Source organism: Pleurodeles waltl, chromosome 4_1, assembly GCF_031143425.1.
Source record: "Pleurodeles waltl isolate 20211129_DDA chromosome 4_1, aPleWal1.hap1.20221129, whole genome shotgun sequence".
Lineage (NCBI taxonomy): Eukaryota > Metazoa > Chordata > Amphibia > Caudata > Salamandridae > Pleurodeles > Pleurodeles waltl.
In genome coordinates, this window is record NC_090442.1 from 876,433,701 (window position 1) to 876,449,950 (window position 16,250).

A 16,250-nucleotide genomic window follows, 5' to 3' on the forward strand; every position below is an offset into this window, starting at 1 on the left:
GTCTCAATGATGTTTAAATTAATCCATTGCATAAGTCTAAAGGTATGGGATGTCCAGGGTACATTGATGTGAATGTGTTAACAACAATGGCAAAATTAATCTGTGTATGGAACTATCTTCTCACCCCCAGTGAAGACACAGGGATACCTGTATCACAAGTCACAATCCTAGGGAGTGCACACTGTACTGCAAATCCCAAAACATACTGCTGATAACCGGTCAGCAGCCAAACACTTGTTCAGCCAAGGAAACAACACAATGCAGATGTTACATTCTACAAGCCTAAGAAGGAACACTATAATACAAAAGAGTCACAAACAACACAAGACAACTACTGCCATGCAAGGTGATTTCAATGGGGCAAGCTACAAAAACATGATCCCATTCATTTTCTTTTTCAGCTGATCAGGGGTATGGGATCCAGCCATGGATAATGACACCATTTGGCAACCCAAGCACTGCCGCAGAGCGTGTCTACAATGACGCACATAGGAGGACACACAGCATAGTCGAGAGGACCTTCGGCATCCTCACGTCGAGATTCTGGTGCCTCGACATCTCTGGTGGTAGCCTCCTATATTCCCCTGAAATGGTCTGTAAGATCATTCTAACATGTGCCATCCTGCACAACATTTGCATACGAAGGAACATTCCCCTCTTGGAACCAGAGCCACACATGCCTGAAGAGGAGGAAGAGGAGGATGGTGGCCTGCAACATGAGGGGGAACAACAAAACATGGCTGCTGGATTGCGAAGGCGTCAACATATTGTGAACAATTTCTTTTAAAACTAATCACCATCACCAATGTATTAACTAATGTAAATAAACACCGACAATAATCACCATATCATGGTCTGGCTAATCATTTTTGCTAACCTTTATCTCTAACTATCAGAATAAGAGTGTAGCCTCATGGAACATTGCTGATATACCGATCAGGACACAGAAAATCCGAGAGCAATTGTGATGCGTATCATACAACAGTCACATACACACACACTGTAAATGACATATATCCTGTACATTTCACCTTTGAAGGCAAATAGCAGAGGACCACACCTATTTCACACATACATGTTGGCAACATGGTTCATCACAGCACATGGCACACAACTAAGACACCATCACTCAATAAGGGGAAAACAAGCCACGTACATGAGGCAGTTGATGTGCTATTGCATTGGTAACAGGAAATGTATGACCAGACCCTTGACAGCAGTAAGTCCAACTGCATCCAATCTTTGCAAGGACTATCTGTGACTAGATTTCCATATAAGCAGAACATAGACAGCACAAGTGCCACACCTATGACAAGCATTGCGCACATGACATTCCATGTACTTGTCAGCCCATTTCCTAACTCCTGACACACCCATGCTCCTGGTCACAACCCACCTGTCTGAAGAGGTCCCTGGAATGGTAATAAGTGTATCCTGATATTCCCTCCTCTACACACACAGACAAACAATACTAATCCTGTGTGCAACACCCTTTCCTATGTTATGCCATTGTCACAGTACATCTGACTGCATGGACGTCAGGTCAATTAATACACTGGCTTGTAGTTTCTAAGCCCTGTTAACACCTGTAGATTGCTTCCTGTGTGAAAGGTACTGTTGGCCATTTAAATTCAAATCTCACATACAGGACTTGTGAGAAACTGATGCAGCACACACCTGTGAGCACCTCCATGCACACCACCCATTTGAACATGTACTGCCCCTGCTGATGCCTGGAACAGCATAGAAGTTTCCATTTTGTCAAATACATCGTTATGCATTGCTACTAATTAAGCCTTGTAACACAGCCCTTGGGTTTATGTGTCACCTTCAAAAACACAGGACATACAAAGTTTTCCATGTCAACAGTCTTGTTCTTCCTCCGACCAGTCTTAGTTAGACCACTGATTATGTACCTTGTGAAATTGCTGGATCCAGATTTACCCTGCATCCTGTCAGCCTGACTGGCACCTGTCTCTGCGTTACCCTAAAGGTTCCTTGTGGCTACATATGTACCACACTTGCGTTAGCAAACCTCTCATTCCTCAGAGGGTATCTTGTCATGTGCTTCATCAATGCATACCCAAATACATTGTATAGCATCATCTGCTTTTTAATTGTACCATTTTAGCAAAATTGTCTTTTAATACCAAAATCATGGCCCATCCCTTGTCTGGGTCTCATGTATGCAATAACGACAAAGGGTGACAGTGTACCAGGGCCGTATGCAGGGATTGGGTATGGTGCCTCCAGCAGAACCAGCTACCTCTAATAATGTCCAGGAAAAGTCCACACATGTTAGGGTCCTGACAGTTTACATGCTGAATCACATTGCTCACAACATATTGATGGCCTGTGCATGCTGAATAGCTGCTACATTAATCAACACAGAGGCTATGATGTTCCCAGATGCAGTGGGAACTTCACAGGCCAACCTGTGTACAAATTTTGTAATGACACCTGCCGTAAAATGACACCTGAGACATTATCTCACTCAGCACACCAAGGTTGCCCTGTTGACAGTCTCATTACACGTCTTCAGTGACAGGGTGGGACCATCCCCATGTAGGTTCACATGTTCTCATCCACTTTACTCACATTGATCTCCGAAGGTTACTCAGTAGATACAGGAATAGCTGCCACTGACTCATGATGAGACCTGGACGTAACTTTGACAACATGCACCCCTAAAAATATACAGGATCAACATTGGACCGCACACATGAACAAGACACCTCTGTGCAATTGATGACTGGAAATATGTGGACACGTGCTGCCTCGTCTGCTAGTCCACCACTGCCACTGGAGAGTTGTGGCTCAGTCATATGACCACAACTGTGGCGTCATATTACATTTGTGGTTCACCTTTGACTGTCTGGGCCAATGACATGGTAACCACTTCGTCTATGCATGTGCCTGACTCACTGTGGGTTCACCAACAAGTGCCTAGGAAGCAGTTACCAAAATTCTAGAACATCGGATGGCCAACTTGTGGACCATTGACATGAACAAGCGTCTGCCATCTATCCGGTGCATGCTTTGTCATTTGTGGTGTCTACGTTACCAAAAATCTTGGAAGTGCACACAACAGATGTTGCTACATGTATGACTAGCACATGTCCTCTCTCATTTCCACAATGACTTGCATCTAAGGTTTGTACACATTGACTTCACATTCATACAAGCATATTTGCAATAATGCATCTTGTGATGCACACACACTGGGTCGACAACTACATCAGTAGCCAAGGCACACACATTGAGCCATAGGCATTAATGTATTGTACTTATGTGCGTCACCTTGCTATCCTCCCCTGATGCCAAACATGCCCAAATTGTGCAATACATATATGTAGGCCACACATATGGCCATCTAGTGCGTCAGCCAAGCGTCAAAATCCTGTTAAGGAAGTAGCGGGTCTTGGTCTGCTGCAGTATGATGTCTCACATGTGAACATACACCATCAACACCAAAGTGGGTACAATCAGCCTATCTCAGTTGTGTCACAAATGTAACATTACATTAAAATGGAAAAAATACCCAAAACCAGTTCATGCCCTGAAATTTTGACGCATATGCATCAAAAAATGACGCACAAGCGTGAAAAAAAGGAAGCGTATGCCCGAAAAATGACGCATAATGCCCTGAAAATTGGTTAAGTGTTAAGACTATTTACAAATATATGGATGCAGCCTAATTTTTACTCCTGTGCATTGAAAAAAATGACGCACATACTGTATGCGTGAAAAAATATGACGCATAATGATAAAAACGGCTGCCATTTTATGCAGGAAGTGATGTAATAGGATATCCTGTTTACAGATTATGAACAGTTGGTGTACTTTCACTTTCACTTTGCAGTCTGTGATTCTTCTAGACTGTGTGGCTGTGTTCTGAGTGTTGTCCAGTGAAATTGTGCTGTTGTCTCCTGTGTGCTCCATTACTTGTTAGTTTGTGAAATAAATATTGTTGTTGTATACTGTCTGAGTGTGTTTTGTGTACAATTGTCCAGTATTGTATTGTATTTGTTGTTTGTGGGAGTCTGTTGTGGGTAGTGCTAGTTTGGGGATAGTGGGGCTCTTTTAGTTGTTAAGTTTACTTTTTTTGTACTTCTACTTTCCCCCTTTTCTCCTTTGTTCTTCTTTATCCCCTATTCCCCTTTTAGGTGCTAAGATGTTGGGTAGGCCACGTCTTGGCAGGATGGGTGAGGAGGAGTTTAGGGAGTTTATATGGCTGGTGTGCCTTTTCCTCCCACATATGATCGAGGCAGGGGGCAGGGTGATACAGGGGTATCACACCGAGGCACAACGAATCTGGTGGGGAAAGGTCCTGCATCACTTGCAGCGTGTGTATGGGAGCCAGAGGAATGACCACCAGCTGAAGCATCGCTGGGCTGACCTCATCACCAGGGAGCAAGATCTGCTGGACCACCTGGGAATAGTGATTGGTGGCCCTGTTGGTGAGTACAAATCATGTAAATGTGCACAATTAAAAGCTCTGTAGTGACATCAGATGATTTGTACAATATCTGCCGGCTAAGTTGATGACTGTGCGGAATGCTTGGGAAACATACAGGGTCATTGATGGACTATGTGAAAGACCACAATTGCTAGCTGTCAGGAAGCACGTGCTCTGCAAACTTACAGAATACTTTTGCTTAATGTAATTTGGTGCCACCTTTGTGTCAGACAGCAACACAAATTAGGAGCCAATCATGTCTATATAGGTCACATTTGCCAGTGAAGTATAGATTAAAAAAAATATTGGCAACCTTTGTTGACGCAATAGCTAGACTGACTTTCTAAACACTACATGATGCAGAAAATGAGTGCTGGCTTCACGTCAATTGATGATAGTAATGTGGCCCTGACATATGTCTCATGTGTGTCTGGTGAGTGTGTAAGGAAAGCATTTTTGGAAGTTCTATGAATGTTAGGGATTATTGTGGTCTTTCATAATTTTGGATACATGTCAGATCTGGATTTGAAAACATAAGGAAAAGGTGTAAGGTGCCCTAAGCTAACATCTTACACTGGTATTTGGTGTTTGGTGCTCCACCTTTCGTTTAGGGATGGCAGGCCAAAGGTATGCAAATGGGTTCATATCTCTATGGTTGGTGCAAATCACCATAGCAGGGCCACCTCAAATGAAGAAACTGTAACAACATGAGGGCTTACAAAAGTCCCTGCCCCTCTACAGATTGTACCTATGTGTCATAAATGTGTTAGGGCCACATAGGCTGTTTGACTGGTAATGGAGTGCTCAAGTAACCAGGCTTTGGATGTCTCTCTTGGATGCACATGATGAGACGAATACACGCCATTATTATGTCTGCTCACATATGACAGAGCATGTTTGCCACCACATGATAGTTAGGGCCACTGCATGTGTGCAGATATGTAATTGTCACAGGAGACCCATGCTATGTACATGTTAGCCGTGCTATATCAAATGTAGAATCATCATGTCTGAGTGGCTTTAATTACTTATGTCATCTTACACATGGTTTATGTCTTTGGAATTGTTGGACAGTGCACAGATTTTGAGCACATTTCTTCCTTCCATGCCTTACAGGTGGACTGGCACCCTACACTGTGGGCGAGGTGGCTTCATTTGAGGGCCCGACAACTCCAGTAAGTGTTGATATGTCTGTTATGTGTTGCGTTGGCTGGTGATGTGTGATGGACTCCTGTGTGTTGTACCCATAGCAAGGAATGATGCGCTGGCCCATCATTTGTCTTGTTCCATGAGTGGGATTTAATTTCTAAGCATTTTGGAGTTTGCCAATGCTTATCCTATTGTCTTATCTAGGGATTCTAGGTCATTCCTGTAGGGCCCGCAATGTGAACTGGAGTGAGTCATGTGGATAACACTTGTATCAACAAGAGTCGCATTGGAACTAATTTCAGATTTAGTCTGCCTGTCAGACCCATATTCTCCAAGAATGGGGCTGCAAAATGCTTACCCACAGACTTCTGCTTCCCTATTCACCAAAGTACTTATTAAACTGTAGGTTGAACTTCCTAGCAGCATGTAGCTCCACATGTAGCGCTACAAGTATGTGGCACTTTAGTGCAATGGCCTAGATGTACATGCAAATCATGACCATGGGTGTTCTTGCAACTCTGTGTCTGTTGTAAGTCATGCCTTACTGGAAGTATATGATGTGGACAAAGGTCTGCATTTCCAGACATGTGTGGGATTGGGATTGGTCAAGGGTTTGCTGTCCCCTATTTGTTGATAGACCTTACCTGTGGTGTGTGCGTAGAGCCAAACACATGTCCAGCTTTCTACAGCTTCCTGGGTGTCCATGTTGTTTGAAATTGTTAGTTGTTTCTCCACCCCCCCACCCTCAAACACAGGCATGGGTTTGTGAATAGTGTACCTAGGACTGATGATACCAGTATGTTACACAGACATGTAAATCAGTGAATGTTTGGTCGGAACCTAGTATACACCCTCAGGTATTGCACATGAGTACTATACTAGCAAGTCCATTTACAACTTGCAGATCATGTGGCCCTAGATTTCCATCACGTACACTGACATTTGTAGTCCTGGCATTGGCGCAGGATGTGCTGCATGATTGTTAGCTGACAACTGGCAGAACTCTGATGCCAAATTAATGCCCGTTGTTACCCATCTTGTAGGGTTTGGATGTGCTATGTGTGATACGCCCTTTCTAGGCTGGCCTACCATGTACTTCCTCAGGGACATTCAATGATCTGTATGATGATATGAGCTGTTACAAGTACAGTAGATGTACTGTTCGATGTTCTCCTTGTGCCATTTCACACAATACAGTTCCTAATGTAATTTTTTTGCCTTTGTCTTCACAGCTGCGAACATGACACCCATCCAGGTCCATGAGTTCCAAAGGCGGGCAATGCGTTACCAGCATATCCTGCTGGTATAGTCGGGGTTCAGACGGATGGCCCGAAGATACAGGAATGAACGGGCCTCCGGAGCATGGAGGGCTTTCGCATAGGGTGGCCCTACTTTGCCCATCACAGCCACCACCAGCACAACCACCAATTCCACCTAGGTGGCACCACCCACAGCTGGGACTGTTGTCCCAACGTCTGCAGTTGCTCCAGGCCGTAGCAGTGGAACACCTTCAGGGCAGCACACAGGCATAGACTCTACACGCCCACACACGTCCTCAGCTGGTACCCAGACCGCCCCAGCTGCTACAGTTGACCCTGCAGCTTTTCAGGAAATGCAATGAAAAATGGACCGTGTTCTACGTAAAATTAGTCACCTGAGCCGGGATGTTCGCCATTTGTACAGGCGTGTGCGGTTCATAAATCAGACCCTCCGGGGGGCAAACCTCTAGACTTTTTAAATGGACATGATTCTCTCCCCTCCCTCCTCTTTCCTTGTTCTTACACTTAGTGGGCTTAGGGGGCTTAGTGTTCAGTTAGTATAGGCTGTTAGTTTAGTTAGTGTTAGTGGGTGGGGGTGGGGATCCTGATTATTTCTATTTTTCTTTTTGAGTGTGTGGGTGGGTGGGTGCTGGGCTATTTTGGGGTTCTTGTGTGTTTACAAAAATAAATATATATATATATAAAAAAATATATATTTGTGTAGTATAGGATAGTATGTGCTTAGGTTAGGATCTGTTGTCCTCCATGTGTCCCGTCTCATAAGGGGGGTGGGAGATTGATGTTTAGAACATTTCGTTACATGTGATAAGTAAGTTTAGCTTAGTTTAGTTAGGGACAGTTGTGGGTAATGAGTAGTTAGGGTAGATTAGGGTAGGTAAGACTTTTCCCAGAGTTTCCTCTTCTTTTATTACCATTTAAGATATATATATAGTGAACCCTTTACAGTATGTGTTAAATGCTTGTTGATCAGGGCCTTGGCATGCATGTACATGAATTTGGTTCTATTACATTTGTGTCCTATGCTACGAACAAATCCCAACTGAGCTGTAAGATTGGCAGCTACCCCAGAGCTACCTTGCAAAGATTCCACCATTCATTGCAACCACCAATCACAGTTAATATGGATCCCAACATGTTTTTTTCAATAAGTATGTTTTCAAAGTCACAAACAGTGCTTCCAGATTTGGTATTGGGGGAACTGTTTTAGGTCTGACTGCAGTGTGATGTTCAAAGAAAACGTTATAAGGTGAGTGGTCGTAAGCACTCTTGTAGTATCATCCTCATGATTCACAGACATCATTTGTGACACTATTCAGCATGATTACTTATTTGGATGGAAACTCAGACACCTTCTACGTAAAATTAGTCACCTGAGCCGGGATGTTCGCCATTTGTACACGCGTGTGCGGTTCATAAATCAGACCCTCCGGGGGGCAAACCTCTAGACTTTTTAAATGGACATGATTCTCTCCCCTCCCTCCTCTTTCCTTGTTCTTACACTTAGTGGGCTTAGGGGGCTTAGTGTTCAGTTAGTATAGGCTGTTAGTTTAGTTAGTGTTAGTGGGTGGGGGTGGAGATCCTGATTATTTCTATTTTTCTTTTTGAGTGTGTGGGTGGGTGGGTGCTGGGCTATTTTGGGGTTCTTGTGTGTTTACAAAAATAAATATATATATATATAAAAAAATATAAAAAAATATATATTTGTGTAGTATAGGATAGTATGTGCTTGGGTTAGGATCTGTTGTCCTCCATGTGTCCCGTCTCATAAGGGGGGTGGGAGATTGATGTTTAGAACATTTCGTTACATGTGATAAGTGAGTTTAGCTTAGGTTAGTTAGGGACAGTTGTGGGTAATGAGTAGTTAGGGTAGATTAGGGTAGGTAAGACTTTTCCCAGAGTTTCCTCTTCTTTTATTACCATTTAAGATATATATATAGTGAACCCTTTACAGTATGTGTTAAATGCTTGTTGATCAGGGCCTTGGCATGCATGTACATGAATTTGGTTCTATTACATTTGTGTCCTATGCTACGAACAAATCCCAACTGAGCTGTAAGATTGGCAGCTACCCCAGAGCTACCTTGCAAAGATTCCACAATTCATTGCAACCACCAATCACAGTTAATATGGATCCCAACATGTTTTTTTTCAATAAGTATGTTTTCAAAGTCACAAACAGTGCTTCCAGATTTGGTATTGGGGGAACTGTTTTAGGTCTGACTGCAGTGTGATGTTCAAAGAAACCCTTATAAGGTGAGTGGTCGTAAGCACTCTTGTAGTATCGTCCTCATGATTCACAGACATCATTTGTGACACTGTTCAGCATGATTACTTATTTGGATGGAAACTCAGACACCTTCATTCATGCATTTTTTGGAGTGTTTGCTTAGATTTGTGGGCACTGTAATATGTGTTAGTATTGCAAGGTGACAACATTTTGCTGCCACTATTTGGTGGCTTAGATATCCCTTGAGGAAGCATTATTCTGTCCAACACAGCATGATGGTGTATGTTTTCTCTTTTCATCAGATATTACCCTCAGGAAGGGCAGTGTATGATGCAATCCAGGCCACTGTGCGAAGTTATCTGACTACATAATTTCCGGACAGATGTATTGACAAGCTACGTAATTTGACAGGAGGCACATTTCAGTTATCTACTGCACAGTTGATGTGTCACTTTACACAGAGACAATTTTGTTGTGTAAGTGCTATTTATTGAAAAGTGCTGTAGTGCTATATGTATATTGTCCATGATTGTGAGTCCATTATAGTGACATCTTCCATTGTGATCCTACACAAGTGCTAAAGGAAAATGCAATTGACATGCTGGGGTGATGGGTCAGACAGTGCAGAGTGACAGGATTTGCCAATGAGTAAGTGAGAGATAATCACTGGGCAGGATGACAGTGGTTTGCAGATCAGTCATTAAGTACAGTTGTTGTAAGACTGGCATGTTACAAAGCGCTGGACCTTGATAATAGTTGGACATGTGGCAAGGACTAGTGCTTCCGGGTACTTTTCCGTGTGAAGGTGATCTGTTCCATGCCTTCTTCTTCTGATGTGTGTGTTGCCTCCTCTGTTCTTTGTGGTGGTGGTTGTGAAGGGGCAACACACACCTCAGTGTTAGAAGACGTGGAGTCAGACATCCTGGTCGCTGCTACCTGTGAAGGTCTTAAGGGCAGTACTGCTGCAAGGAGGATCTGCTGATTCTTAAGAATAGCAGCCACATCACGATGGTAGACAGCCAGGTCGGCCCTGAGGGGTTCAATGTTGCATTCGTGCACACGTTGACAGGATTGCTGTAGTAGGTGTTGGGTCAACTGTATTACAGCTGTGCTGATTTCCTTCAGCCTTTTTTCTACTTCCTGCAAGATAGTTGTTCGCCCTTGCATAGCTGCTGCCTGTTCTTCAGTTGACATCATGCACGAAAGCACCCCTCTAGGCTGGCTGCCATAGTTTGCATCCCCACCCGTACCTCCTTGGCCAGCTCCCGCTGTACTACGACTACAGTTCTCTCAAAGCTGGTGCCTGTGTCGTCTGAGTACTCAGCTGTATTGGAGCTGGCAGGTCTTACAATTGGTGTTGTGGGTGGGTCCTCTGTGATGGCTGCTTGTTCTGAGCTCCTCCTTGTGACTGAAGGTGGGGTCTGGAGGGTTCAAAGGACATCTTGGATCGTCTGCTGGGTGATGTTTGTCAGCTCGTCATCCATGTCATCAGGGTATTCCTGGACAGGCATATCCGCAGGAGATCCATCATCCTCTGCAATGAAATAGGGTACAATTAGTGTGTCTGTGTTGTGGCATTGGTGATGTGACATGTCTGCCTTGTGATGAATTCACATTGTGATCTTGTTTCCTGTTCATTGCTCCAGTCTTTCAGATGGGCATTGTCCCAGGCCTATGGCCCACCTGCATGTCACATGTATTGTATTAAGTTGTTAGACTTGTCGGCATCATCTCCTCTAGTGTTGTTTTAGGCCAAATAGTGAATTGCCACCTTCTTGTCCTACTCAAGACTCCGTCTACCTCCATTCTCATGGTGAGGCCTTTCACTGGCTGTGAGTGTTCTGATGGCACTAGCAGCACACTTAACAATCTGGACCTGCCCCAGTCTCTGATCTTTCACATCCACTTCTATGTAGTTGACATGTAGCGTATCCTATGCATAGCATTGTTATGGCACAATATGGATGTTAGCATTGGTAATGTGTACAGCTGATGTTGGGGAATATGTGGTGATTGGATTGCCCTGATAGTCGTAGCAGTGTCCTATTTCCTCCTCTGACTGTGCAGGTGCATGTCAGTGACCAGTTATATGTGTCCTCCCCCTCAATGCTGTTGTCTGAGCAGCATGACATTTGGGATGTTGCACTGTGACCTAGGCACAGGATGGACCCTGGCATATGCAGCATGGGTGTGTCCTTAGTACTGTGTAGCTTCTACTGTTGATGACATTGGCTGATGTTTGCTGCAACTATGGGCACTCACATTTGACAGGACTGGAGCCTTTGACTTGTTTCAGGGGATTGTTGAAGTTGTCATCCTCAACCCAGTAAGTTAGGTGTGTATGATCCATGGAAATGTTACTGCCATTGGCTACTTGACCAGCACACACACCGGCGGTGGTAGTGGCAACTGTTGTCACTGTTATATTCCAGTTGTCGGTATGGCTAGAGGTTGTTAATTGGGCCCTAGTTAATGTAGGGGGTATAGTGGCTGGTGTGACGGGATGTCAGTTTGACGTTGTGCCCTTCCCTCCTGGCGTGGCTTTACCTTTGCTCCATCGTTGGCATGGCCGCATGCCCCCATGGGACTGTTGTTGGTGTACTGTAATGGTGTGCCCCAGCTTCTCCCTGTGCAGGCCATGTCTCCATGCCAAACCCCTTTACCCATGCTACTCCATGTATATGATGACTTCCATGCATTTTGTGGTCAGTATCCCCCCTCTGCTTACACTTGACATTAGTGCATTTTAATTCCCCATGCGACTTACCCTGCATGTGCGTTGTCTCCTGGTAGTCTGCGCTGTCCTGTCCTTGAATCCCTGTGACGATCTCCTCAGGGATGACGGCTGCGACCATCTCCTCCATGTGGTCCAGGGCCTCCGGGTGTGCTGGACTCCCACCTCCAGTCTGCAGTGCTGCCTTCCTGTTCCTGGCCATCTTTTCCTTGGTCCTGCACTTGCAGTCATGCCAGCGTTTCTTGCACTCAATGACTGTTCTGCGTACTTCTGCGACACTGTTAATCTTGTCAACAATTTGTTGCCTTATTGCCTCTCTCCTACTGATTGGCAACTTTGAGGTGACAAACAGTTGGTGCTGGTGTTCCGTCACCTCTTTAACCAGAATTTCTTGTTCCTCTGCACTGAAGCGACACTTTCTTTTCTTCTTAAAACTGTCCCAGGTCTTGTGTGGCTCCTCCTGGCTAGTTCCTGGTCTGTTGTCATCTTCCTGGGGTCCGTACAGGCATCTGGGATCCATTTTGGCTCTCCTCTGCTGAAATGGCTGTGTTTGCGGGGAAGTTTGACGCTATTGCATAAAAAAATGCTGCATATCCGGTGTGCGGTGTCGTAAATCGACCCACAGTCATTTCCGCTGCGTTAACGTAATTTTGCTTTTCGACTTGACGCTGCAGTGTGTGTAAAAAAAAATGCCTTACACGTGTGGTTTGCGCCGTGCGGGCATCAAAGCATAAATTTGACGCCCGCAAGGCGCACAGAAATGGCATTAGCCGGCGGTAAGATTTTTGACGCAAAACTGCTCTGGCGCAGTTTTGCGTCAAAAAGTATAAATATGGGCCTAATTCGGTGCAAAACTAACTCCATATTTATACTTTGGTGCTAGACCCGTCTCGCACCAAGGCCCTGATTTATTCTTTTTTTTTCGCCGTATTAACGTCATTGCACCGGCTTGCACCATTCCATAAATATGGTGCCCAGCTGGTGCTAAAAAATGGTGCAAGCCGGTGCAAAACTTTTTGGTGTAAAACTGCATTAGTGCAGTTTTGCACCAAAAAGTATAAATAAGGCCCTAAATTTTCTAACAAAAGTGTCCTGGTGATTCTTGTTGCACAAGTAAAGGTTTGGGGTGAAAAAAGTTGTGTTACCCATGATTATTCCCTTAGGACCTTCGAACAATGCTACAATCTGAACGACTGGACGGAATTACACCAAATTTCGAATAAATCTAGCTGTTGGCATGCAGACCACGCTTTCGGTTACTTTGTGTAAATCTGTTCAATATTTCTTGAGAAATTTATGGAAATCCAAATTTGTATATCTCTGGCTGCTGCAACTTTGTGATTATTTCATGACTATTTTGAGAAATTCGCAATTTTTCCAGAAAACGGGTGTGAAAAGAAGTGCTGTATTTGGGTCACCGCAACCTGACGAAGACAATGCAGCCACCATTTTATTTCATGGACACGGTCCCAGGGGGTGAAAATCCAAATTGAACGTGGTATAAGGGGCCAGAGCGAAGGTACCCTGATCCCAGGAGTGAGATTTAGGTACAAATTATAGGTTTAAAATAATGTTTCATCACTATGTGCAATATTTATGATAATTTACTAATTTTTGCGAGTTATTTACAAAATATTCGCAAACATGAAAAAGAAATTATGAAAAAATGCAGACATTCACACACTATTTCATTCTCTCATACATGCAATTAGAGACTAAGGCGCCCACTCACACACCCATTCAGACACTCATGCACCCACTCAGACCCACTCATAGACTCACAAACCCACTTTCAGACCCAATCAGATACTCACATACCCACTCACAGATCCACTGACAGAGATAGGCCCCGTGGTTATAAGGGCTTGGCTGCAAGGCCTGGCTGCAGGCCAGCCTTGTGACCAACCCTCGCCCACATTGCCGTGCACGCTAAATGTTGGAATAACATATAGGGGGTCATTACAGCATTGGAGGTCTTTTCGCAAGACCGTCAAGTTACCGCCGCGGTGAAGACGTTCGTCCGCACCGCGTATTATGACCGCTGGCAGCCTTCCACTGTTTTCCATATGGAAATCTGCCAGCAGCCATACTGGCGGTCGGCGGTAAAGTGGAGGCTATCAACCTCCACCGCCACGCCAACACAACATCGCCCACAGAATCACATCCCATGATTCGGTGTGGCGGTGTTCTGGTGGCGGTGTTCTGGTGGCGGTGATGTCCCCATGGATCCCGTCACCTCCCGGAGGACCAACGCACAAGGTAAGTTGATCGTCCGTTAGGGGAGGGGGTGGGGGGGTGATGTGTGTTGTGTGCGTGCATGGGGGTGTGCGTGTGAGTGTGTAGAAGGGGTGTGTGAGTGTGTGTATGCGTGAGGGGGGGTGCTGTGTGTATGGGATATGTGTGCGGGTCGGTCGGTGTGCATGTCTGAATGTATATGTGCGGGTATGTGTTCTTGTGGTGTATGTGTGCGTGTAGGGGTGCGTGTATGTGCATGTTGGGGGTGTGTGCGTGTATGTGCATGTTGGGGTGGGGGTGGGGAGGGAGTGTGTACCCCCTTTGGGGGGTGAGGACTCGTGGGGGGTAGTGGGGGTTGGGGGAGACCCCTATCAGTGCCAGGGAAGGAATTCCCTGGCACCGATAGTGCCTACCGCCATGGTTCTCATGGCGGTTCCCAACCGCCAGAAACCATGGCGGTATGCAGGGTCCTGATTCCTGAGACCTCAACCTCCAGCCCAGCGGTCATTACCGCCATGGCGGTCGGAATGGTGAAGTGGCGGTCGACCGCGGCTGTCCAAATTCCATTTTTCTGACCGCCGGGCTGTTTGCGGTCTTACCGCCGCTTCTCCGCCGACCGCCAGGGTTGTAATGACCCCCATAGTTATTTAAATTATGTTACGTATAAAAATAATAGAAATTCATCAAAGGTTACAGGGACCCTACAGTTAGGTTCTGAATTTACTCGTACAAAACCATAGAAAATCAGCAGTTGTAGTCAGAGTTCTTTCAAGTAACTATAACTTGCGCCCTAAGGTAACTTTAACTTGTGCCCTTGCCAGGCACAGCTCATTACTCTATGTATGATATGACTGAGGAGTTTGTGTATGGCATCTTTGATATTATCACTGCAACATTTGCAATAAAATTATTGATAAGAAAAGTGTGCATGGCAAAAAGAAAAAATGTGCTGCAAGAAGCATTTGATGGATTTGTGAAAAATCTACAAGCCCAGTTGGCAAAGATGGAAGAGAGCAGATTACTGCAAAAAAGAAGAGGAAATTTATCTGGGATTTCAAGGACTGCCAGTCAGGATGGATTTGTATTTGCGAATCTGATGAATGTTTTTTTTTTTTTAAAACAAGAGCTTGATCAGTATAGACCCGGATGGGTCTGGTCCCAGAGGCATTTGCCATAATAATACTTATAAAAATAATATATATATATATATCTTAGTTCAACACGCTCCATTAAGGGGCCACAGACCCTGACAGGGCAGCCTCCGCATGAGGGCGAAGCATCCCATCTTGACATAGAACAAAAAGTAGCTAAGGCACCAGTTTGGGATCCATCCAAACACTTTATTCCAGAGTGAATAACAACTCTCCTTTTCCTGACGCGTTTCGGCTCCAACTGCCTTGATCACAGGTGAGACAATGCAAATGATCACAAAGCCAGTGCTTTTTAAATTGCTGATCATGTGACCTGATAATCACGAACTCAATGTCCCAAGGTGCACCATTCCATATTTTTAAACTCTGGTGCTGAATCGTTGTACTGCATGAAATAGCGTTTTAGGCACCAAAGTTACAATGTATACTGGAAAGGTGTCCTTGTTAAAAGTTGTTGCCCATATTCATCTCGTTATAAGGAGGTCCCAAACAGCTAGAAGGGAGGTAAAATACCTCTCTCCCATCCCTTGCTCACCTCAGTTTGACCTTCTGTCTTGGATAAATGCCGTGGTTCTCACCGAGGAAAGCGGGTCGGGCCCCTTCAATATAAATCTTAGTTCAACACGCTCCATTAAGGGGCCACAGACCCTGACAGGGCAGCCTCCGCATGAGGGCGAAGCATCCCATCTTGACATAGAACAAAAAGTAGCTAAGGCTAAGGCTCCGCCTTTCACCATATTATGACACACACACACCAATCCGACAGAATAGAGCCACATATCAAATCTGCCAGACCAAAGGTCAGTGATAAACTGGCAGTCCCAAAACCCAGACCATTACGCCAACAAAACAATGCCCATCACATTATGACCCACGAATCACCACGGCAGACATTCAACGGCAGTAAACCATTGGCAGTACATACTGCTGCGCTCAGAATGGACACCCACATACAAAACCACACTACATTGGCCAATACGAAAAAATACACACCTGACAACCACACATACACCAC